General features: G+C 46.2%; 1 pseudogene; it reads left to right on the top strand.

Moving 5' to 3' along the window:
* The first annotated feature begins 360 nt into the window (after window positions 1-360).
* LOC144329107 (C-type lectin BpLec-like) lies at window positions 361-15,194 on the top strand (annotated as a pseudogene).
* The last annotated feature ends 7,872 nt before the right edge of the window (window positions 15,195-23,066 follow it).

The following is a 23,066-nucleotide window of genomic DNA, read 5'->3' as shown; positions in this document are numbered from 1 at the left end:
GCTCTCCCAGAAGAGGGAGACCAGCAGAAGGCCAAGGCCTGCCAGCCTGTTTTAAAAGACTCCCCAAACCGAGCTATGCTGGAAGAGTCCACTGGGAGCTGTCCAGGGTTCTGAATTCCCTAGCAGAACAGCAGAGCCGCTCTCCTGGGAAGACCACTTTTCATCACACCAAGCCAAGGTGCTGCCCTCTGCATGTTGGTGGGCTACAAACTCCCATCAATCCCAACCAGCAAGACCAATGGTCAAGGATGATGGGAGCAGTGGCGCCACTTTTGCTGTGATGTGCTACTCGACTCAATAATCTCCCACTGTTGTACTGAAGGAGAGAGTTTCCTGATCGTTCTACTGCTGTGATTCCTTATGGATCACTGCTCAGCCATGAAACTCCCAAATGGCCGAGATGTGCTTTTGGGTTCAGTAGTTCTTCCTGATGACGGGGCCACATGCACACACCACTTGCACCAGTTCGCCTAAGGGAGCTTCAGGACTGTATAATATCCATTGCAGAAGAGACCAGCTTCCCATCTCTCCAGACTTGCCAAACAAAGAGAGTCTAATAGGCCACAAGGTGAGTAAGGTTCATAGAAATAGCCAGCAACAGCCACTTAGATGCCTTTGGAAAGCCCCTCAGAAGGGTATGAATGTGATGCCTTGGCCTGTTGTTTGTCTGTAATTCTTCATAATTTACTTTATATCATCATCATCATCATCATCATCATCATCATCATTTCTTCCTTTTTTTCCCTTTCTAACCTTCTATTAACTGAATATTTTCAATCTCAGAGCAGGGGTGAATGTGATATGATAATGAGAATAAATGTATACAATTTTTAATATTTATATTCTATTATAAGCGTTCAGTGAAAAAATAATATAAAAGAAAGGAAAAGTGAATAATGTGAAAGGGGGGGGGGAGATAAAATAACCATAAACAATACAATAGAGTATATATGTATATAAGGAATACAATTAAGCCAATAAATGTAAAATTATTATCAAGACATTATATGCTTTATTAATAGATTTCACATATGGTTGTATTTATCCATACAAAATCTGCAGCTAAAAGCAATCCATTCATATGTTGCAAGAACTGTCATATCTTCTATCCATCGATCAAAGGCGGCCATGGTATTATCTTTTCAAGGAATTAAAATCAGCCTTTTAGCAGAAATAAGGGCATGGAGAATCCATTTGCGGTGACCCTTTGTCAAACCCCATATAGTTGGCATATAGTTTAAAATAATATCATCATCTGATAATGTTATTTCCCTCCCCCCAAGTAGTATTTATACATCTTAGTTTTTTTCTCCAAAAATGTGTGAGTGTTGCCCATGATGTCAACATATGTTTCAAAGAAGCATCCTCCTTAATACATCCTCCAACAGTGTGTTGTTTCTAAGCAAGCGTAGTGGAGTGCAATAAATCCTATACTGAGAATGGATGAAATTTAAAGACTATTTAGCTAAATATGTTAAGTTAACTTAATTGGAAAAGCTTGCAAACATTAGATAGGCTTAGGATTTAAATATGTAAGGATAGGATTCAAGATGTTTAAAGCTAATTTAGAAAGAGAGGAAGATGTTAAGTGATCAAGTTAATTTTTTGAGAAAATTGATTTTGTAAATCTGTTAAAATGATATATAATGAAATTCAGCCAAGGGAATCTGAGCAAGTCACTTAATAATGTTTCAAAGATTGGTTTAATTATAAATAGGATGTGTGTGTATTTGTTTGTTTGTTTTAAATTTTTGGAAAATTTATATAAAAAAAAATGAAAATAAAATCCTAAACTGAATTTATTCAGCACATTCCCTCCTGCTGTTTCTGGCAACCGGTACTCAATGCCATACTGTGGCGTTAGACAGGGGAGGTAGAACATCAGAGTAAATAGCCATCAAAAGCCTTGGCCTCTGTGAATTTGTCTAATCCTATTGGAGGAGCGAATTCCATAGTTTAATGATGAACTGCATGAGAAAGTTCTTTCTTTTCCCTGTCCGGACTCTTCCAACATTCAGATCCATTTAATGCCCATGACTTCCAATGTGATGAGAAAAAACCTGTCCCTGTCCACTTTCTCCATGCCTTAATAATAAGCAGGTGGTCTTCCCAACAGCTGCCATCCCATCTCTCACAGCTGGGGAGCTGCTTCTCAGTTAGTAAGTAAAGGTAAAGGGACCCCTGACCATTAGGCCCTGTCATGGCCGACTCTGGGGTTGCGGCGCTCATCTCGCTTTATTGGCTGAGGGAGCCGGCATACAGCTTCCAGGTCATGTGGCCAGCATGACTAAGCTGCTTCTGGCGAACCAGAGCAGCGCACAGAAACGCAGTTTCCTTCCCACCTATTTATCTACTTGCACTTTGACTTGCTTTTGAACTGCTAGGTTGGCAGGAGCAGGGACCGAGCAACGGGAGCTCACCCCGTTGCGGGGATTCGAACCACCGACCTTCTGATCAGCAAGTCCTAGGCTCTGTGGTTTAACCCACAGCGCCAGTAGCCTTCCTTATATCTTGGAGTAGAGGGTTTTCATGACGAGTTGTGCGAACAAGGACTGCCTTTCGTCTGCTAAAGACCTGTTGTCCATTAACTCCATTAGGTATCTTCTTCTTTTAGCCTGTCACCCGTAACCTTTCTATCAACAGATGACAGATCTAGAGGATTCTATAAAATGCACGATCCCATTTCACAGATCTCAGGAGTCTCTTCTTCTTTTCTTCTCTCTTCTCAGGTGCCAATGGGACGCACCACTTTCTTCCACCTCTCCATTTCGGGCTTCCTGATTGCCTGCTCCTTTCTGCAAGGTACATCCCAACTGGGCTCCTCAAACCTGGACTGGGAGAAGCCAAGCAGATAGCAACCATTAGGAGAAAAGGCATGGCTCATGAGGCAAATCCTAGTAATATAGATTTCAAACATCAATCAGAGGACGAAACGGGGGCATTATATGTTTTTGTGACAAACGTAACATACTGATGTAAGCTTTATTGTCCTAAGCTCATAGGACTTAAGTTGTAAAATTTCTCCTTAGTTCATCAACGGTGGAACCAAACTTATCTTTAACCTATTGTCTATTTGTTTGGAGAGATCCTTAACTGAATTTCAGAGGGGGTGGGAATAGAGAGAAAATCTATGCCCTCTTTATTTTCATTTCTGGACAATTTCTGGACTCTTCTGGAGAGCTTGCAGGGCAGCAGCTGAAGGAGGAGCAAAAGGGTTTTCTTGTGTGCATGTTTCTTGTGTGTGTGCTGCTCTCCCTGTGCAAAGGTCAGAGGGGGCAGGGTTTCTGTTGAGTCAGGTGATTAGCTGTGGGAGGAGCTTATCAGAGCTTGCAGGGCAGCAGCTGAAGGAGGAGCAAAAGGGTTTTCTTGTGTGTGGTTTCTTTGTGGCAGATTACCTGCTCTCCCTGTGCAAAGGTCAGAGGGGGCAGGGTTTCTGTTGAGTCAGATGATTAGCTGTGGGAGGAGCTTATCAGAGCTTGCAGGGCAGTGGCACGCACCTGGCAGCGTGTGCAGTTTGATCCATCTTTTAGATTTAGGGGAGCTAGTCTCAAACGTTTGTTGGGGGAGACCTAGGTTTTTTTGGGGGGTTATTTGTCCTGTCTTCACGCTTTTTAAGATGGAGGACCACTGTAGCCACCCCCAATGACACGTTCTCAAGATGGAGGGTGAGGGAACAGCTGAAGTCACCTGCGGTTCCTGCGCAATGTTTGCCATCTTGCCAAAGGTTGCAGGCAGCTTTACCTGCAGCAATTGTATGTTGATTGCCCTCTTAGAAGACAAAGTCCAGCAACTGGAGGAATGTGTAGCTACGCTCCAAAGAATTAAAGAGCTGGAGCAATTCTTGGAAGCAACAGAGAACACCGTCTCCACCAAGGAGGAGACAGGGGACACCCCTGAGAAGGAGGCTAGTTCACCAACACAGGTGCCAGATATATGGAGAAACGTGACTCAAAGAAGTAGGAGGCCCAGGGTTCGCTCTGATTGTTTAGAAATACACAATCGCTTTGAAGTCCTCTCCCCTAGCATGGAAGACGAAGAACAGACTCCATTTGAGGATCGCTCCCTCATTACAGTCAATCAGGTATATGAAGACGAGCAGCAAAGTCAGTCCTCAGGGAATGTGCAGGCGACCTTGGAACAGACAGCTCACGGAAGAACCCCGACCAAACCTAAGAGGAGGTGTGTAGTGGTGATAGGGGATTCCCTACTGAGGGGAACAGAAGCAGCGATCTGTGGGCCTGACAAGATGTCTCGGGAGGTGTGCTGTCTCCCCGGGGCTAAGATCCAAGATGTAACTGAACGACTGCAAGGAATCATAAAACCAACTGACAAATACCCATTCCTCTTGGTTCATGTGGGAACCAATGACACTGCAAGCAATAGTCTCCAGAAGATCAAAAGAGACTACGAGGCTCTGGGCAGGAAATTGAAGATGAGGAGAAGATGATGAAATGCGAACAGGGGACACAGAAAGGGCTGAACTCCTCAATGCCTTCTTTGCCTCAGTCTTCTCCGATAAAGAAAACAATGACCGACCTGAAGAATTTGGAGCAAATGATTCAGCAGAGGAAACACAGCCCAGAATAACTAAGGAGATAGTACAAGAATACTTGGCTAGTTTAGATGTATTCAAGTCTCCAGGGCCAGATGAACTGCATCCAAGAGTATTAAAAGAACTGGCAGATGTGATCTCAGAACCACTGGCAGTCATCTTTGAGAATTCCTTGAGAACAGGCAAAGTCCCGGCAGACTGGAGGAGGGCAAATGTTGTCCCTATTTTCAAAAGGGGGGAAAGAGAGGACCCAAATAATTATCACCCAGTCAGTCTGACATCAATACCAGGGAAGATTCTGGAGCAGATCATTAAGCAAACAGTCTGTGAGCACCTAGAAAGGAATCCTGTGATCACCAATAGTCAGCATGGATTTCTGAAAAATAAGTCATGTCAGACTAACCTGATCTCGTTTTTTGACAGAATTACAAGCCTGGTAGATGAAGGGAACGCAGTGGATGTAGTCTACCTTGATTTCAGCAAGGCATTTGACAAGGTGCCCCATGATATTCTTGTAAAGAAGCTGGTAAAATGCGGTCTTGACTATGCTACCACTCAGTGGATTTGTAACTGGCTGACTGACCGAACCCAAAGGGTGCTCATCAATGGTTCCTCTTCATCCTGGAGAAGAGTGACTAGTGGGGTGCCACAGGGTTCTGTCTTGGGCCCGGTCTTATTCAACATCTTTATCAACGACTTGGATGATGGACTCAAGGGCATCCTGATCAAATTTGCAGGTGACACCAAACTGGGAGGGGTGGCTAACACCCCAGAGGACAGGATCACACTTCAAAACGACCTTGACAGATTAGAGAACTGGGCCAAAACAAACAAGATGAACTTTAACAGGGAGAAATGTAAAGTATTGCACTTGGGCAAAAAAAAATGAGAGGCACAAATACAAGATGGGGGACACCTGGCTTGAGAGCAGTACATGTGAAAAGGATCTAGGAGTCTTGGTTGACCACAAACTTGACATGAGCCAACAGTGTGACGCGGCAGCTAAAAAAGCCAATGCAATTCTGGGCTGCATCAATAGGAGGATAGCATCTAGATCAAGGGAAGTAATAGTGCCACTGTATTCTGCTCTGGTCAGACCTCACCTGGAGTACTGTGTCCAGTTCTGGGCACCACAGTTCAAGAAGGACACTGACAAACTGGAACGTGTCCAGAGGAGGGCAACCAAAATGGTCAAAGGCCTGGAAACGATGCCTTATGAGGAACGGCTAAGGGAGCTGGGCATGTTTAGCCTGGAGAAGAGGAGGTTAAGGAGTGATATGATAGCCATATTCAAATATATAAAAGGATGTCATATAGTGGAGGGAGAAAGGTTGTTTTCTGCTGCTCCAGAGAAGCGGACACGGAGCAATGGATCCAAACTACAAGAAAGAAGATTCCACCTAAACATTAGGAAGAACTTCCTGACAGTAAGAGCTGTTTGACAGTGGAATTTGCTGCCAAGGAGTGTGGTGGAGTCTCCTTCTTTGGAGGTCTTTAAGCAGAGGCTTGACAACCATATGTCAGGAGTGCTCTGATGGTGTTTCCTGCTTGGCAGGGGGTTGGACTCGATGGCCCTTGTGGTCTATTCCAACTCTAGGATTCTATGATTCTATATGGGAAAGGTTTTTTTATCTTTCCCCTCACCCAGCTTACCTCCCGTGGGTGCTGCATCCACCTCTCTCCTGCATCTTCTTCCCTAAGTGCCATTTTGCTCAAATCCTTGCTTCTCAATCATAGCAGATATTAGATCCCCCTTCCCACAGGTCCTCAGCATCTTTGAAATTGTGCCGGCCACACAGCCTTTCAGGTCTCACCCCTAGGTCCTGGGTGAGGCCCCTCTCCACTTCCTGCAAATAGTCCAGATTCTGACCCAGCCACCTCCTCCACAACCTTGACATTGTGTTCCCTCTCCTCCGACAGGCACAGAAGCACTTAGCTGCCCCCAGGACTGGATCAACTTTCAGAGGAATTGTTATTTATATAGGCAAATTGCACGGAATTGGTATGATGCGGAGGTAAGGAGAGATTCTTGGAAGCCCTGTGTAACAAATTCCTCCAGACACCATGTTTCCGGTCAAATGTCAAACACCCATCCACCCTTCCTCTCCTCCCTGGCAAGCAACTCACAGCAAATGAAGCATAGTCTTGGGATTCAAAGTTATCCCTGCATATGTCACATGGCAGGTTAAAAAAAAAATGAAAGGAAGATGATGCTGCTGCTATAAAGGTGAAAGATACTTGGAGTCGATTGTGGATTTCATGCTCTTTATTTGGCTTATAGTAGTGAGGAATGGGAGTTCCCCCGAAATGTCTGCTTTATAGACATTATTTACACAATGGGCCCCACGTGATTGGCTAATTCTGGGATTCTCCTGTAGGGCAATCAGGTTGCGGATTCACTTCCACCTGGAGCTGGATTGGGTGGCTCCTGTGGACCAATCAGACTGCTGCATTCTGGATCTTATTGTTCTAGAACCAGTCAGACTGCTGCATTCTGAATCCTATTGTTCTAGGACCAATCCGATTGCCTCATTCTGAATCCTATTCAACTCAGTACATAACAAAAGGAATATATAAAACTGGTTTCTCAATGAAGAGTAGATACCAGTTGATTATTTTCCTTCTGAATCGGAAGATAAGGCTCACATCCGCACCACATTTAAAACACTCCTTTATCATATTGACAATTCTAGATAATCCTGGGAACTGTGGTTTGATAAGGATGCTGGGAATTGGAGCTCCGTGACATCAGCACTCTTAACAAACTACATTTCCCAGGGTTCTCTGCAGGCAGCCATGACTGTCTTAAGTGTGCTTTAACGAGTGCAGCAAAATCAGAAGCCCACTGAATCGATCCTACTGTGTGCCATGGATGCCACAGAAAGGCAAGCACATCAAATCCATCTTTATTTCTTCAATTCCTGCCTGAATGAGGATAGACATGTGTGTGGACAGGATTATATGCTTCCTCCATTGATATTCCTCTGGACCAAGCGCAAGGGTAGCCCCACATAGAGCACATTGCAGCAATCCAGCCTTGAAGTTGCCAACACATGAAGTTCTCCATCCAAATGATGTCCACAAAGGTGGCTGCACAGTACACAAAGAAGATATTAGTGGGGGGAAATGTGCAAACTTGAATCATGTTAGGGGAAATTGCTTGCAAAAATGTGTATCTAAGTGGAAAGTCTTATCGATGAATTTCCATGAGGAATTCGTTTTTAATCAATAAATCAATCAATCAGTCGCAAAATGATGTGGACATCTGATGGGGCTAAACTTAACGTTGGAAAAATGAGAAATTGGGGTGCCTTCTTTGAGAGAAGCAGAACCGATCACTGTATTGATCACACTGCTTTGTGTATCCCTGGCACCTGGTACTGCAGATCCATCCATGGTTGTGAGGTCACGGTGATCTACACAAAAATCTTACAGCTGTGCTGTGGTCCTTGCACAATCCTGCATGGGAAATCTTACAGGAGCCGCTCGATGCAAATAAGCAGCTTACGCTCACCTCCAGGGTAAAACCCCTTATTCTTTTTCTCTACCAGGCGGACTGCCAAATGTTTGGGCAAAAAAGCCACCTGGCCTCCATCCTTAGCGAGGAAGAGCACAGACGTATAGCCTCTGCGATAACAGGGTCATATGAGATCAAAGGCCCTGTCTGGATTGGACTGTTCAGAAAGAAAAAGGCCCGGAAGGTAAGTAAAGTGGGCAAACTCTCTTTTTCATTTGCCTCTCAGTAGGAACAGCAGCCGGCAAGGGCACAGAGGAGCAGTCCAGAAGACGAGAGCTCCCTGCAGGGAAGTGAAGGGCAGATATTCCCATCTCTGTAAGGGAGGATCTGGGGCTCTGGTGAAGCTCTTAATTCAAAGAGTAGCCATCTGCCTGCATCCCCAGGATGCAACACAGGTCCCATTTAGAACTCTCGCAATGTTACTTTAATAAGGTTTTAAATCAGCAAAGTTGATATGCCCCTTAGCCTTGGAGCAATACAGTGGTACCTCGGGTTAAGCACTTAATTCATTCCAGAGGTCCGTTCTTAACCTGAAGCACCACTTTAGCTAATGGGGCCTCCTACTGCTGCCGCGCCGCAGGAGCACGATTTCTGTTCTCAACCTGAAGCAAAGTTCTTAACCCGAGGTACTATTTCTGGGTTAGCGGAGTCTGTAACCTGAAGCGTATGTAACCCGAGATACCACTGTATTTGACTATCCAGTTGGAAAGGAGGACATACCATCTTTTCCACCTTTAACACTTCTGCAGAGTAGAGGGATGTAGCAGGTGCATTTCTTGTGCTGGGTGATGGGGAAGAGCTGATCCTGGCTAGATCTCCCCCAAGCAGTACAAGTCCTTGGGATTTGATCCCACCAGGTGAAAAAAAATATTCATTGACAGCCTTGCTGTAGAATCACACTGGGGAGAAGAGCTGAAGGGTGGGGGCAGAGGCGTAGGAAGGGTGATTGGGAACAGCTGGTCCTTCCTAGATCTCCCCCATCCACTACAAGTCTGAGAGGTCCAACCGCCTCATCTTCCTTGGGATTTGTTCCCATCCCTCCAGCTGAAAACCAGACACTGTATTTTCATGAGCCGCTTACTGCAGAAGGGAGACTGACCTCACGTTGGGACATCCCTTCCTCAGTCAAGACCCCAACTCTTTTTGCTGTGGTGCTGTGGGTCAAACCACAGAGCCTAGGGCTTGCTGATCGGAAGGTCAGCGGTTCGAATGCCCACGACGGGGTGAGCTCCCATTGCTCAGTCCCTGCTCCTGCCAACCTAGCACTTCGAAAGCACCTCAAAGTGGAAGTAGATAAATAGGTACCTCCGGCGGGAAGGTAAACGGCGTTCCCGTGCGCTGCTCTGGTTCGCCAGAAGCAGCTTAGTCATGCTGGCCACATGACCCGCAAGCTGTACGCCGCCTGCCTTGGCCAGTAAAGTGAGATGAGCGCCACAACCCCAGAGTCGGCCATGACTGAACCTAATGGTCAGAGGTCCCTTTACCTTTACAGAATGTACACTGGGAATGGACCGATAATGCCGCGTTCGACTACATGACTTGGGGACCTGGACAACCCTCCAACTGCGGAAATAACCAAAACTGTGTCGAGATGTATGGTGAAGGTGAGGAGGGGGGTTTCCACAAGTTGTAAAGATTGTGCTTAATGGGTTTAATTTGTTGGAAGCCACCCAGAATGGCTGGGGCAACCCAGTCAGATGAGTGGCATATAAATATATTACAGTGGTACCTCGGTTTATGAACTTAATCCGTTCCAGAAGTCCATTCTTCAACCAAACCCGGTTTTGCACAGTTTGTAAACGGAATCGTTCTTAAACCAGACTGTTCTTAAACCAAGGTACCACTGTATTATTATTATTATTATTATTATTATTATTATTATTATTATTACTATTATTATTAGATGGGGCCCTTTGGTCAGAGGTGGGGAATTGGCTCAGACTTGTGATGAGATGCTCACTTCACCTCACCCCTCCATGGTCCAACATTTGACAGGGTTGTACATCAGGGCTAGTAGAGGTGGACATGGCTTGGCCAACATTGTCTTGTGGGCCAAATGGCGGGTCAAATCTGGCTTGCAGTCCAAGGCTTCTCCACATCTGCCGCAGGTGGTCTTCATCCGATTCCTTCTGTCTCCTGGAACCCTCAGTGCAGGACAGCAGTATATTGTCCTCTGTGGGGTGGGGAATCTTCACCCTTTCTCCTGTCACTGGGTGAAAAGTATTCAAGCCCCCCCCCCGGCTGCCTTTCACCAAAACAGCCAGCTTGGGCTGGCAGGGGCAGTGGCGTGCAGGGCAGCCCAAGCCCAAGCTGCTGGTGACCCAAGCAGAGGAAGAACCCCAGCTCCTACCTGATATTTGCTGCAACAGCCTCACTCTCCTGTGGTGCTTCCACTTCTGGGGCACAGGGCCCTCCCAAGCATGTGTGTGGCCCCCCAAAAAACTCTAACCCGCCCCCCAAGAAACAAACAAAAAAACCCATTTCCTTTAAAATGGGAAAAATCTGGAACTTCCGGGTTAGCGCCATCCGCGAATGGCAGAGTTCCTCAGACCGGAGGTACGGGCTCCGTGGAAATTGGGTCTTCCCGCCACGGTGAAGGCGGGGGCCCGCTAGAAATCCCAGGCGGAGGAAGCCTGGGAACGTGGGGTTCGGCAGAGCACCAAGAGCTCTGCCCCTACTCACGAGGAAACCCATTTTGGGGCTCCGGAGTGAAGTGGGGTGAGCAGCGCGGTGCATTGAACCGATAGCTATTTCCATGGAGGGAAGCCGCACAGCCATCGCCAGAGAGCGCTGACTTTTTCCTGATGACATTTGGACTTTAAATCAAGTACCCGTGAGTATAAACAGAGAATCGGATTAAGAAATCTGCAAATTTATGAATTAGGCACGAAGCGGGAAGGTGTAAACAGGAAGTCCGCCTCCCGTTCTTGTATACAGATTGAAGCAATGATCTTGCAACCTAATAGCCTAAAAAGTTCTTTTAAAGTTGGAAATTTCCTGCACCCATAACCAACAAAACCCCCTTGGAAGCAGGAGAAAAGGGGGGGGATTTGACTGTTTAATCCTGCAGGAAGTGAGAAAAGGAATATAAGTTTCCACCGTCCCAAACCTGGGGACGGGGTGTCGGGACAGAAACTGTTTGAGACGTTCATTGATTGAAAGTGGAGTACTTTGACAGATAGAAAAAAATAAAAAAGAAACAAACTAACTTCAACGCTACCTTCTGCATTTTTGCCCTTTAAAGAAACAAAGTATTTGAAATCGAAAGGACTTGAAATCGAAAGTAATTTTCTTTGTTCGATACTTTCTTTAAAAATGGATACAAATAGAAATTGTGTCCCCTAGAGGGAGCCTGTCAGTTTGCGGTTGCAGCTTACATATGTGAGATTTGGACCGTGGCAACAGCCGTTTGACCTTGTTCTTGAACAGAAATGTGTTGGCAGGAAGGTTTGGTGTCTGCCCTTGGCAGGACTAATGCTTTGCTGGAGCAGCTGTACGAGAAAAAGAGCCTGATGAATGAAGAATTGGACTTCATGAGTGCTGTGGCCAGTGAATATGATTTAACAGGGAACAAGGATAAAGAAGCTACACAGCGATCAACTCAGGAATCTGGTTTGACAAGGCAAGTCCAAGGGCAGATGGAGAAGGAAGAGGTAGTAGCTATTCCCTATACAACACAAATGGAAAGATCCAAAGTTCTGCAGGAACAAAAGCTACTGTGTTGGAAGATTGAACTTGGAGAGTGCTGGGAAGTATTTTAAGTCAAGGAAGCTTTTTACTCTAGTGGGACTGTGAAACAGGTGAACAACAATCTGGACAAATACTTTTTGGATTACAAAGATGAAGATTGGGAGTAGGACTGGGGGGAAGGGGACAATCGGATGAAGGAAAATGGAAATCATTGCTGGATGGAACCCTCCGGAGACCCACTCCCTCAGAAACTAACAATAGACAAAGAACTGCGTAAGCACAAACAAGAACAAAAAAATTTGCAGAAGGGGCCTAGAAGAGATTTAAGGGCCTCGGACATTAGAACACCAGATTGATGGACTATGTAATGGATAGAAAGGACTGATATGACCTGAAACCAGGAAGAAGGGACGCTGGATGAAAATCAGAGATATGAAGGGAAATTCTTGTGTTAATTTTGGAATCAGTGTAATATTATTGAAATTTGAGGGATTATGCTGGAAAGGAACTAAATTGGCTTTAGTAGAAATGATTTTAAGGAGAAATGCATGAATGTGATGTGATTTTGAAATTTTAAGATTTTTAAGATAAGATAAGGTTAAAGAGAGTAAGGTAAATTGAATAATAGATTATATTAAAAGAGGGAAAGGTTATGTTGATTGATAAATAAGATAGGGTGTGAAGATTAATTATTTAAAATAAAATTGAGAAATATGGGAAGAATTTGCTGAAATAACGAACTAAACTAGAATACTAAAAGGGAGGTGTGAGGAGGTTCAAGAATTAAGGAAATGAAAAACTGTAACTTGAGATTTGTAATTTTTTCTTTCTTTTTTCTTTTTATTTTTTCTGTTTTCCTTTTTGGGTTAGGGTTGGGGGTTTTTATATGTATTGATGAAACTTTGAATAAATATCATTTGAAAAAAATAAATAAAATAAAATGGGAAAATCTGCCCGGATGGGCATGTGTCCCCCCAAAAAGAGGACATGTCCTGGGTTTCCCAGATATATGGCAACCAGGGTTTCTCAGATGTTTTCTCTCTCCTCTAGAACAACTCACAGGCATGTCCAAAGTCCGTGTTGGGGACCTAATTCAGCCCGCTGGTCAGTTTAATCCGGCCGCTGTGGCGGTTTGTTTCCTGGTGTAAAATCTTAAAAAAACCTCAACAACTTCCATCCTAAAAAATGCTCAAGAATTTCAACCCTAAGAAAACTCAACAACATCAATCTTTAAAAAAACCTTTGGGATAAAATCGTTTTAAAAAAAGGTCAATAACTTTGGTTGGCCCTTTGGTCGGCCCTCACGGCCCTTCACTTCATCAAATCTGGCCCTCTTTGAAAAAGGTTTGGACACCACTGGAAGGGACACCATGAGGTTTGTATGAAACAAAGATTAAAGTTTCCTTAAAGATAAGTGAAAGGTTCTTGGTTACTAGAATAGAAGCAGCGACCCTATGGAGGAAAATTCCAGTACATATGAACATAAGAAAATGCGGTTGGGTCATGCCAATGGCCTATCTAGTCAAATCCACAAGGACAGGGGAGTCCGACAGGGATGTCTCCTAGCACCCTTTCCGCCCAATTTTGATATAAATGATATTGTTCAAGAACTAAGAGGTCTACAATATTTTCCTGTTTCTGTTAAGGATGTCAAACTCGCAGTTCTTTTGTATGCCGACGGTACTGTTTTGATTTCTGCTACCTTACTTGGGATGTGAAGACTTTGGGGGAAGTTGAATGTCTTTTGCACAAAAGAGCCGTTGACAGTCAACCATTCTAAACCTAAAGTGGGGATTTGGGGAAGAGGAGAAAACCTCACAGATACCTCTAGATATGAACGCTTCTGGTTGCGTACGCGTCGGATTACGAGCTGCGCTAACCCGGAAGAAGTTACTCCCGGATGAAAACCTTGCCCTGGGATGCGAGCGGAAATCGCGCACTGGAGGCCTGCGTGCAGCGAGAGGCGCCCTTTCGCTAATGGCGCCTCATGTTAAGAACAGTTTCAGGATAAGAATGGACCTCCAGAACGAATTAAGCTCCCAACCGGAGGTGCCACTGTAAACCTATTGAACAACAATGCTATTATAAGTACCTGAGCTTGGGTTTTAATTCAAAACTGTCCTGGAAGTCACACATAATCGCAGCTAAATTGAAATCCTCTCTCTCTATCTACTCTTTATTACGGTTTTCCAGAGTTCAGGACGGGGGGGGGGCTTAGTAGCTCCCACAGTTGAGGTATTTCTAAAGAAGATAGTGCCACAATTATTGTACGGTGCAGAGATCTGGGGATATAGGAATCTCCTCCTGTCAGAACGCCTTCCTGAAATCACTGCTGTTTGTCTCCAAAGCTACACCCGCCCCCTTTTTAAGAGCTGAAACAGGGCTAATAATCATAATCTTAACTTATTATTTATTATTTATACCCTGCTCATCTGGCTGGGTTTCCCAAGCCACTCTGGGCGGCTGCCAACCAAAGATTAAAAATACATTAAAACAGTCTCCCTCAACCTCAGCCCTCCAGTTGTTTTTGGCCTACAACTCCCATGATCCCTAGCTAGCAGGACCAGTGGTGAGGGATGTTGGGAATTGTAGTCCAAAACATCTGGAGGGCCGAGGTTGAGGAAACCTGCATTAAACTATCAGTCATTAAAAACGTCCCTAAACAGGGCTGCCTTCAGATGTCTTCTAAATGTCAGATAGTTGTTTATTTCCTTGACATCTGATGGGAGGGCATTCCATAGGGCGGGCGCCACCACCGAGAAGACCCTTCTCCTTACAAACCAGTGTGCATGAAGCTCTAGCCCTATACTGGATGAAACTGGCTAGCATGAGTAATACTAGGTAAAGGTAAAGGTACCCCTGCCCGTACGGGCCAGTCTTGACAGACTCTAGGATTGTGCGCCCATCTCACTTAAGAGGCCGAGGGCCAGCACTGTCCGGAGACACTTCCGGGTCACGTGGCCAGCGTGACAAAGCTGCATCTGGCGAGCCAGAGCCGCACACGGAAACGCCGTTTACCTTCCTGCCAGTAAGCGGTCCCTATTTATCTACCTGCACCCGGGGGTGCTTTCGAACTGCTAGGTTGGCAGGCGCTGGGACCGAGCAACGGGAGCGCACCCCGCCACGGGGATTCGAACCGCCGACCTTTCGATCGGCAAGCCCTAGGTGCTGAGGCTTTTACCCACAGCGCCACCCACGTCCCTATGAGTAATACTAGGTTCCCTTTAAAAAAATGCTTCCTAGAGCAATTGCAATTGCAAACCCACAAGTAGGACTCTGAGTCCTCTCTCTTCCTCTGGCTTCCAGCAGATGTTGTTCAGAAACACTGTTTCCTCCAACTGATGTTTCTTCTTCCTCGTCTTTCTAGAATTGTTGGACTGGAATGATACTCAATGCGATACTGAGAATTACTACATCTGCAAACTCCCGCTGTAGGAATGGGCTTCGGCAATTTCAGCGCTTTGGAGAATGGGACCAAGTTGTAGGTCCTTGTCTTCCACAGTTGCCCAAGTCCACCTGCCTGCCCAGCCGTCACAGCTTTCGAGATCGCTCGTGAACCAGACTTGCTCTTCTCTGTGTCGAGACATTAATAAAGCGATTCTCCTACACGTCGGCCTCTGTCTCCTTCAAATTGTCCATGGGGATACTAGAGGACTCGTAATGTTTTTGGGGTGGAGAGAAATTACATCACCACAAACAAAACACATACCGTATTGGCCCGAATATAAGCCGCACCTGAATATAAGCCGCACCTTGAAAATTGGAGGGGGTGGGGAGGAAAAAAAATACCTGAATATTATTTGCTCTCTTCCTCGCTGTTCCTGGCTGCATACTGGGCGTGCGGGGGGGGGGGGAGCGATGCTGCGTTGCTGGCTGCCTTTCCCCTTCCTTTCTCTCCCTTTCCAGACGGGGGCCTACGCACAGGTTGGGCGCCGTTTTGCCACGCTCCTGGCGCTGTTTCCCCCATGCTCCTGGCTTCATACAGTAAGGTCGCAAATATAAGCCGCACTTTAACTTTTCATGTTCGGAATTTGGGGGGGAAATGAGGCTTATATTATGATACAATACAGTGCAATAATCTTTATTGTCATTGTCCCATACAGAACAACGAAATTGAAAAAATCTACATAAGACATTCAAAAACCAGCAAGCCTGCTATTCCAACTATCCCAACCTGGTTAGCCCCCTAAAAACTCTGATGCCCCATTTTTAAATACAATATACTCCCACAGAGACTACCTTACACTGCGTTTAAAACCAAAATCACATTTGGATAGAAACTGTTTCTCAGGCGGCTAGTCCTAGTCTTTATAACCCTGGACCTTCTTCCAGAAGGCAGAAGCTGAAAGAGATCCTTTCCAGGGTGTGCACTTTCCTGCGCTATCCCTGCAGCTTTCTTATGACACCTGGAAGTGTAGATTTGATCCAAGGTGGGAAGAGTGCACCCAGTTATTCTCTCCGCAGTCTTCACAACCCTGGACAGCATTGTTTTTCCCCTGACCGTGCAGCTCCCAAACCACACACACTGACCATAATACACTCTCAACGGTACAATGGTAAAATGCCATCGACAGGTCCTTTGAGAGATTGTTTTCCCGGAGGATTCTCAGAAAATATAACCTCTGCAGTGCTCTCTTCATCAGGTCTTTGCTGTTTTCTCCACAGGTTGCATCATCTCTCAACTCCATTCCCAGAAATCGAAACACCGAGACCTGTTCCACACACTTCCCCTCAATAATGAGTGGCTGAATATTCAATTTACATTTCCTAAAGTCCACAATAATCTAATTTTTCTTTAAGTTAAGGAGTAAGTTGTTTTTTCTGCACCACTCCCCCAATGGTATAACACCGGAGGCCGTGAAGGTCACCAACATAGTTGGCTTTAAAAGGGAATTGGACAGATTCGCGGAGGAGAGTGTTAGCAGCCAGGATGGCTGTGCTCAGGCTCAACGGTCAGAGGCATTAATGTTTCTGAATCCCAGCTGGTAGAAACGACAGGAGGGGAGAGGGCTCTTGTGCTCGGATCCTGCTCACGGGCTTCCCACTGGGGCATCTGCTTGGCCCCTCTGAGAACAGGATGCTGGGGTAGATTAAGGTTACCAGATTTTTTTCAAGGAATCCAGGGACTTCAATGGATTTTGTACGGGGACTGATTTGTAAATCCAGGGACTGTCTCCGGGAAACGGGGACGTCTGGTAACCTTAGACTAGATGGGCCATTGGCCTAATCCAGCACTCTTCTTATGTTTTTAATTTGACTATAAACAGTCCTGCTACTACTAGTGGATGCAGAGAAATAATGGGAAACCCCTAAGTAATCATGGAGAAGATGCATAAAAACTAGCAGCCCTACCCACCAAGTATAGAAACATAGAATCATAAAATTGTAGAGTTGGAAGGGACCCCAGGGGTCATCTAGTCCAACCCCCCGCAATGCAGGAATCTCAACTAGAGCATCCATGACAGATGGCCATCCAACCTCTGCTTAAAAACCTCCAAGGAAGGAGGAGAGTCCACCACCTCCAGAGGGAGACAGTTCCACTGCTGAGCAGCTCTTACTGTCAGAACGTTCTTCCTGATGTTTAGTCGGAATTTCCATTCTTGCAATTTGAATCCGAGTCCTGCCCTCCAGAACAGGAGAAAACAAGCTTGCTCCATCTTCCTTGTGACAGCCCTTCAGATTTCTCCTATGGCTCTCCTCTTCTCCAGGCTAAACATGCCCAGTTCCCTTAACGCAGTGATGGCCAAACTTGGCCCTCCAGCTGTTTTGGGACTACAGTTCCCATCATCCCTGACCACTGGTCCTGTTAGTAGGGGCGATGGGAGTTGTAGTCCCAAAACATCCGGAGGGCTGAGTTTGGCCATCACTGCCTTAACTATTCTTCATAACCATTTCCAGGCCCCTGATCATCCTGGTCATTCTCCGGTGGACACGTTCCAGCTTGTCAACATCCTTCTTAAATTGTGGTATGTAGTGGAAATGCGGAAGACAATTGTATTTCGAGGAGTTAGGTGGCATGTCCCTTTCCCTTTAACACCCCCAGTTTGAGGTTTCCACGTAGCTTGTCTCCATGGGTGTTCTGACCCTTGCACATTCAGACATTCTGAACTTCTCAAGCAACTGCTCAATCTTGCCTTTTTGACTGAGCAAGAAGCTTCCATCTTCAGACCGCTCTATCTGGACTCCGAGGTAAACTTTCACTGAACCTAGGTTCTTGAGTTGCAACCCTTTTCCAAGCCTTGTGGCAAAGCCTTGAACCTGCTTCTCTGTCCTTGCCACATAAACTATATCATCCACAAAGATCAAGACCAGTTCTTGTGACTCTCCTGACCCTTTCAGGTACAGGCAGCTGTCAGCAAGACTCCTCTTGAAACCTAAACTCTCTAAGGCTTCATTCAGACACAAGTTGCAGTTCCTGGCCACCTGTTTCAGTCCGTAAATGGACTTGTGAAGTTTCCACATTGCATCTGGCCTATTGCCCTCTAACCCTGGAGGAGGAAGCATGTACAGATCCTCTTGGAGGTCTGAGTTAAGTAGACTACATCCACATCAAAGTGATGCACTTGATGACCTCTCTGTGCAGCATTGGCTAAGAGCATGTGCAGAGTTTTACTCCGGGCAGTAGGAGCATACACCTCAGTGTAATGCAGCCTCTGGCTACCAGCCTAGCCTTGTACTGTGGTTCTCCAGTTGCTGTGGGTTTAAGATGGTAAACCCAAAAGCTGCTCACAGCCTGTTTACCTGCTGGCAGTGTCGTGATGGAGAACGCACCTCGAGACTCCATTGAGTTCATCTCCTTCTGCATTGCCTCTTGCCATTTCCTGGGTTCTGCTTCAGGGAATTTCTGAACTTCCTCATAACTCTCAGGTTCACAGTGAGCTACACCAACCTACACACTAGTGACCTCAAACCTGTAGGGTGGTTTACCCTTAGTGGCGTGAGTTGAACGCCTCAGCAAAACTTCAGGTACCCCCTCTAACCCACTAGGGTGTCCTTGGCTTCAGAGAACTCCCCCTCTGCCTTTCTGTGCCTCCTGAACTTCTCAACTGGACTTGTGGGTGAGGAAGGCGCACGCTTTTCCACTAACTTGACAACTTTAGGAGATGCCCTTGGCTGTTCCTGCTCTGGGTCTGGACTCTGTGCCTCAGCAGCAGGATCAGTTTCTAGCTCTCCCTCATCAGCAGAGGCAAGCAGCCTCTCTGAAAGAACATCGGGATTCCCATGTATGCATTTCCACCCACTCTGCTCAGAGAACTCAGCACTCCTGCTGAATAGAACCCTGGACTGATTGCCTTCTGGATAGGCAAACCTCCCCCCCTTGGTTCCTGCCTTATACCCACAGAAGATCATCATTCGGGACCTAGGTCCACCTTTTCTGTGCTTGGCCTTTGGAACAAGGACCCAAGGCTCACAGGCAAATACAGTGGTGCCTCGCAAGATGAAAAGAATCCGTTCCGCAAGTCTCTTCGTCTTGCGGTTTTTTCGTCTTCCAAAGCAAGCCCATTAGCGGCTTAGCGGCTTAGCGCTATTAGCGGCTTAGTGGGCTTAGCGGATCAGCTGATAAGAGGCTTAGCGGATTAGCGGATCAGCTGATAAGCGGCTTAGCGGATTAGCGGATCAGCTGATAAGCGGCTTACCGCACAGCTATTAAGCGGCTTAGCGGCTTAGCGGATCAGCTGTTAAGCGGCTTAGCGGCTTAGCAGATCAGCTGTTAAGCGGCTTAGCGGCTTAGCGGATCAGCTGATAAGCGGCTTAGCGGCTTGGGGAAAAGGGGGGGAGGAAAAAACCCTGCAGGAACTCGCAAGACATTTTCGTCTTGCGAAGCAAGCCCATAGGAAATTCGTTTTGCGAAGCACCTCCAAAACGGAAAACCCTTTCGTCTAGCGGGTTTTCCGTCTTGCGAGGCATTCATCTTGCGGGGCACAGGGAGAAATGTAAAGTATTGCACTTGGGCAAAAAAAATGAGAGGCACAAATACAAGATGGGTGACACCTGGCTTGAGAGCAGTACATGTGAAAAGGATCTAGGAGTCTTGGTTGACCACAAACTTGACATGAGCCAACAATGTGACGCGGCAGCTAAAAAAGCCAATGCAATTCTGGGCCTCATCAATAGGAGTATAGCATCTAGATCAAAGGAAGTAATAGTGCCACTGTATTCTGCTCTGGTCAGACCTCACCTGGAGTACTGTGTCCAGTTCTGGGCACCACAGTTCAAGAAGGACACTGACAAACTGGAACGTGTCCAGAGGAGGGCAACCAAAATGGTCAAAGGCCTGGAAATGATGCCTTATGAGGAACGGCTAAGGGAGCTGGGCATGTTTAGCCTGGAGAAGAGGAGGTTAAGGGGTGATATGATAGCCATGTTCAAATATATAAAAGGATGTCACATAGAGGAGGGAGAAAGGTTGTTTTCTGCTGCTCCAGAGAAGCGGACACGGAGCAATGGATCCAAACTACAAGAAAGAAGATTCCACCTAAACATTAGGAAGAACTTCCTGACAGTAAGAGCTGTTCGACAGTGGAATTTGCTGCCAAGGAGTGTGGTGGAGTCTCCTTCTTTGGAGGTCTTTAAGCAGAGGCTTGACAACCATATGTCAGGAGTGCTCTGATGGTGTTTCCTGCTTGGCAGGGGGTTGGACTCGATGGCCCTTGTGGTCTCTTCCAACTCTATGATTCTATGATTCTATGATTCTATGATTCTATGATTCTATGATTCTACCACTGTACACAGAACAAATGCACCTTGGGCTTCTTGCCGTGCAGTAGAAAATAGGGTGTGTCCCCTACAACAGAACAATAAGAGCGGTTAAGAGTTAATGTTGCGGATTTCCATGCTTCTCCCCAAAACCGCTGAGGCAAACCTGAAACAAAAAGCTGCACCTCAAATGCCTCCTGCAGCGTTCTGTTCCAGCATTCCACAATTCCATTCTCCTGGGGAGAATTCGGAACAGTCAACCTGTGACATATCCTTTTCTGGTGGAAGAAGCTCTTCAGTGCAGACCCGGTGAACTCTCCACCGTGATCTGATTGAAAGATCTTAACATGCAGTAAGAACTGTAACTCAGCCGCAGTTATCCAGTCTTTCACCAGAGCTGCAGCTTCTCCCTTGTGCTTCAGTATGAAAACCCAGCCATTTCGTGAAAAATCATCCACTAGCAAAAGAATGAACTTGCCCCCGCCCAGACTGGCTACTAGCATAGGGCCGCACAGGTCTGCATGGACTAGCTCAAAAGGTTTGGTGGTTACCCTGTCAGACCTAGGATAAGAGCACATTTTTACCTTGGCTTTTTTACAGGCCCTGCAATCAAGGTATTTGTCACATGCCTTCATTTTGCACCCCTCAGCGCACCCAGGGATCTTCTTCACGTAACACCAGTTCACGTGTGCTAATCTTCTGTGCCAAAGATGCTGACACCCATCATGGATGGGGATGTTGGCACACTGTGCTTGTGCTGACTCAGTGGGACTTTTACCTGCAGCAGGCGTTTCTAGGACAAACAGCCTGTCTTTGCATTCAACACTGACCAGTTGACGCCCACCCCTGGAAATTGAACACATGTTATTTTCAAAACACACTCTGAAACCGTCAGCAACCAGAGCAGGAACAGAAAACAGACAACAAGTCATCTCTGGAACGACGTAAGCTTGAATCTCCTCCTGTAAGAAAGAACAATACAGAGAGCCAGACATGGTTAGTTCATGTTTGGATCCATCTGCAAGAGAAACTGTGTGTCCAGATTTCAAAGCCTTGCAGTTCTGCAGCAAACCACCAGATGGCACCAGGTGATGTGAAGCTCCACTGTCAATTACCCAGTTCAGCACGTTGCTCTGGTCGCAGCTGGTCTCTGTTGACATGGTCTCTTTTGCCACTGGACTCTGAGCTGTTATGCCTGTAAGCTCTGATTCCCCTCACACAGATGTCATGCACATAGTATACCCCTGTATCCCCGTTCCACCCTTGGAACTACCTGCAACAGGACTAGCCTTGGGCCTTACCATCTTGCACTTCTGGTTACTCTCCTTCCATGGGACTAGCTCTGTTCCTCTCTGAGGAAGCAGTGTCTACCCTTAGAGCCTTTGGGCGTGGTTTCCCGTCCTTTGAGGACAAACCTTGTACCTCTTTCAAGACTTTGTGTTCCAAGACCTGCGTCAAGCTACTAGCTGCAGCTAAAACTGCAACAACTGTGTTAGCAAACTTGCGCGCATACCTGGTGAGTCTCTCACCCTTCGTAGCTCCTTCTGATCTGTGTATCAGGCGCATGCCCTACACTGTATCAGTGGAACTCACCTCAGTATTCTCCATGTCACTGTCAACATCAGATTCTACATCTGAGTCATCATCAATGGGATAGCTTTGGAAAATATCCCCATCTCCCCCCCCCCCATTTTGCAGTGTACTCAACATCCCTGTGTCTGTTATAAATGATGAAAACTTCCCTTCCTTAGAGAACTCAATCTTTCTTGCACGGGTTCGAGGTGAAGGTGGGTGCTCTTGTTTGCCTCGGGGGCCAATGCTGGAAGTGACCGCTGTCTTTCAACACCAAATCAAAGTCGGATAATGTCCATTTCCATGCTGTCATGGTTGAGCAGTGAGCTAGGTACCAGGAAGGACAGAGAAATGGGACTTGGCAGATGGAAACGATTGATGGCTGTACTTTTTCAAGATAGCAAGCTGTTTCAGTCCCCTGCAGCTAGGGGAGCGGAGAGACTGCTCAGTTTGAAATTAAAGATGAACCAACCTGGTTTGTTGTTGTTTTTTACCACATTTATATCCCACCTTTTTCTCCACCAAGCTAAAGGTGGTGTGCAGAGTTCTCATTTGATCCCTGCAACAACCCTGAGAGGTAGGTTAGGTTGAGAGGCAGTGAGCTTCATGGGTGAGTGTGGGATTTGAACTCGGGTCTCTCTCAAGTCCTGGCCAGGCATTCTGACTACTACATCACACTCATCTGCACTTTCCTAAACAACCCACGAACCAAAACACAGCCGTCCTTCAAAATCCAGAGTTGTCTGAGTTTTGGAATGCGATACTCCAGCCACACGATATGGGCAGAAATGCAAACACTGGGGTAAAGTATGCAAAAAAAATGTGTATATTATGCTTTCTATCAGGTAAAATTGGTTTGCGGGGGGGGGGAGTATATTAGGCAAAATTGCACAGGGGGGGAGTGTGCTTTGGGAGAAATCCGCACCAAAATATCAACAAATTTTCACGAGGACTTAAAAATAATACAGACTGATGTGGAAATGTGGAGAACATAAAATCAGAGCTGGAAAAAGATCAACAGAAACAAAGTGGTGTGTG

This window comes from Podarcis muralis, chromosome 10, assembly GCF_964188315.1.
Source record: "Podarcis muralis chromosome 10, rPodMur119.hap1.1, whole genome shotgun sequence".
In the NCBI taxonomy this organism is placed as follows: Eukaryota; Metazoa; Chordata; class Lepidosauria; order Squamata; family Lacertidae; genus Podarcis; species Podarcis muralis.
The sequence above is the reverse complement of the archived record's forward strand: the minus strand, read 5'-3'. Positions and strand labels throughout refer to the sequence as shown.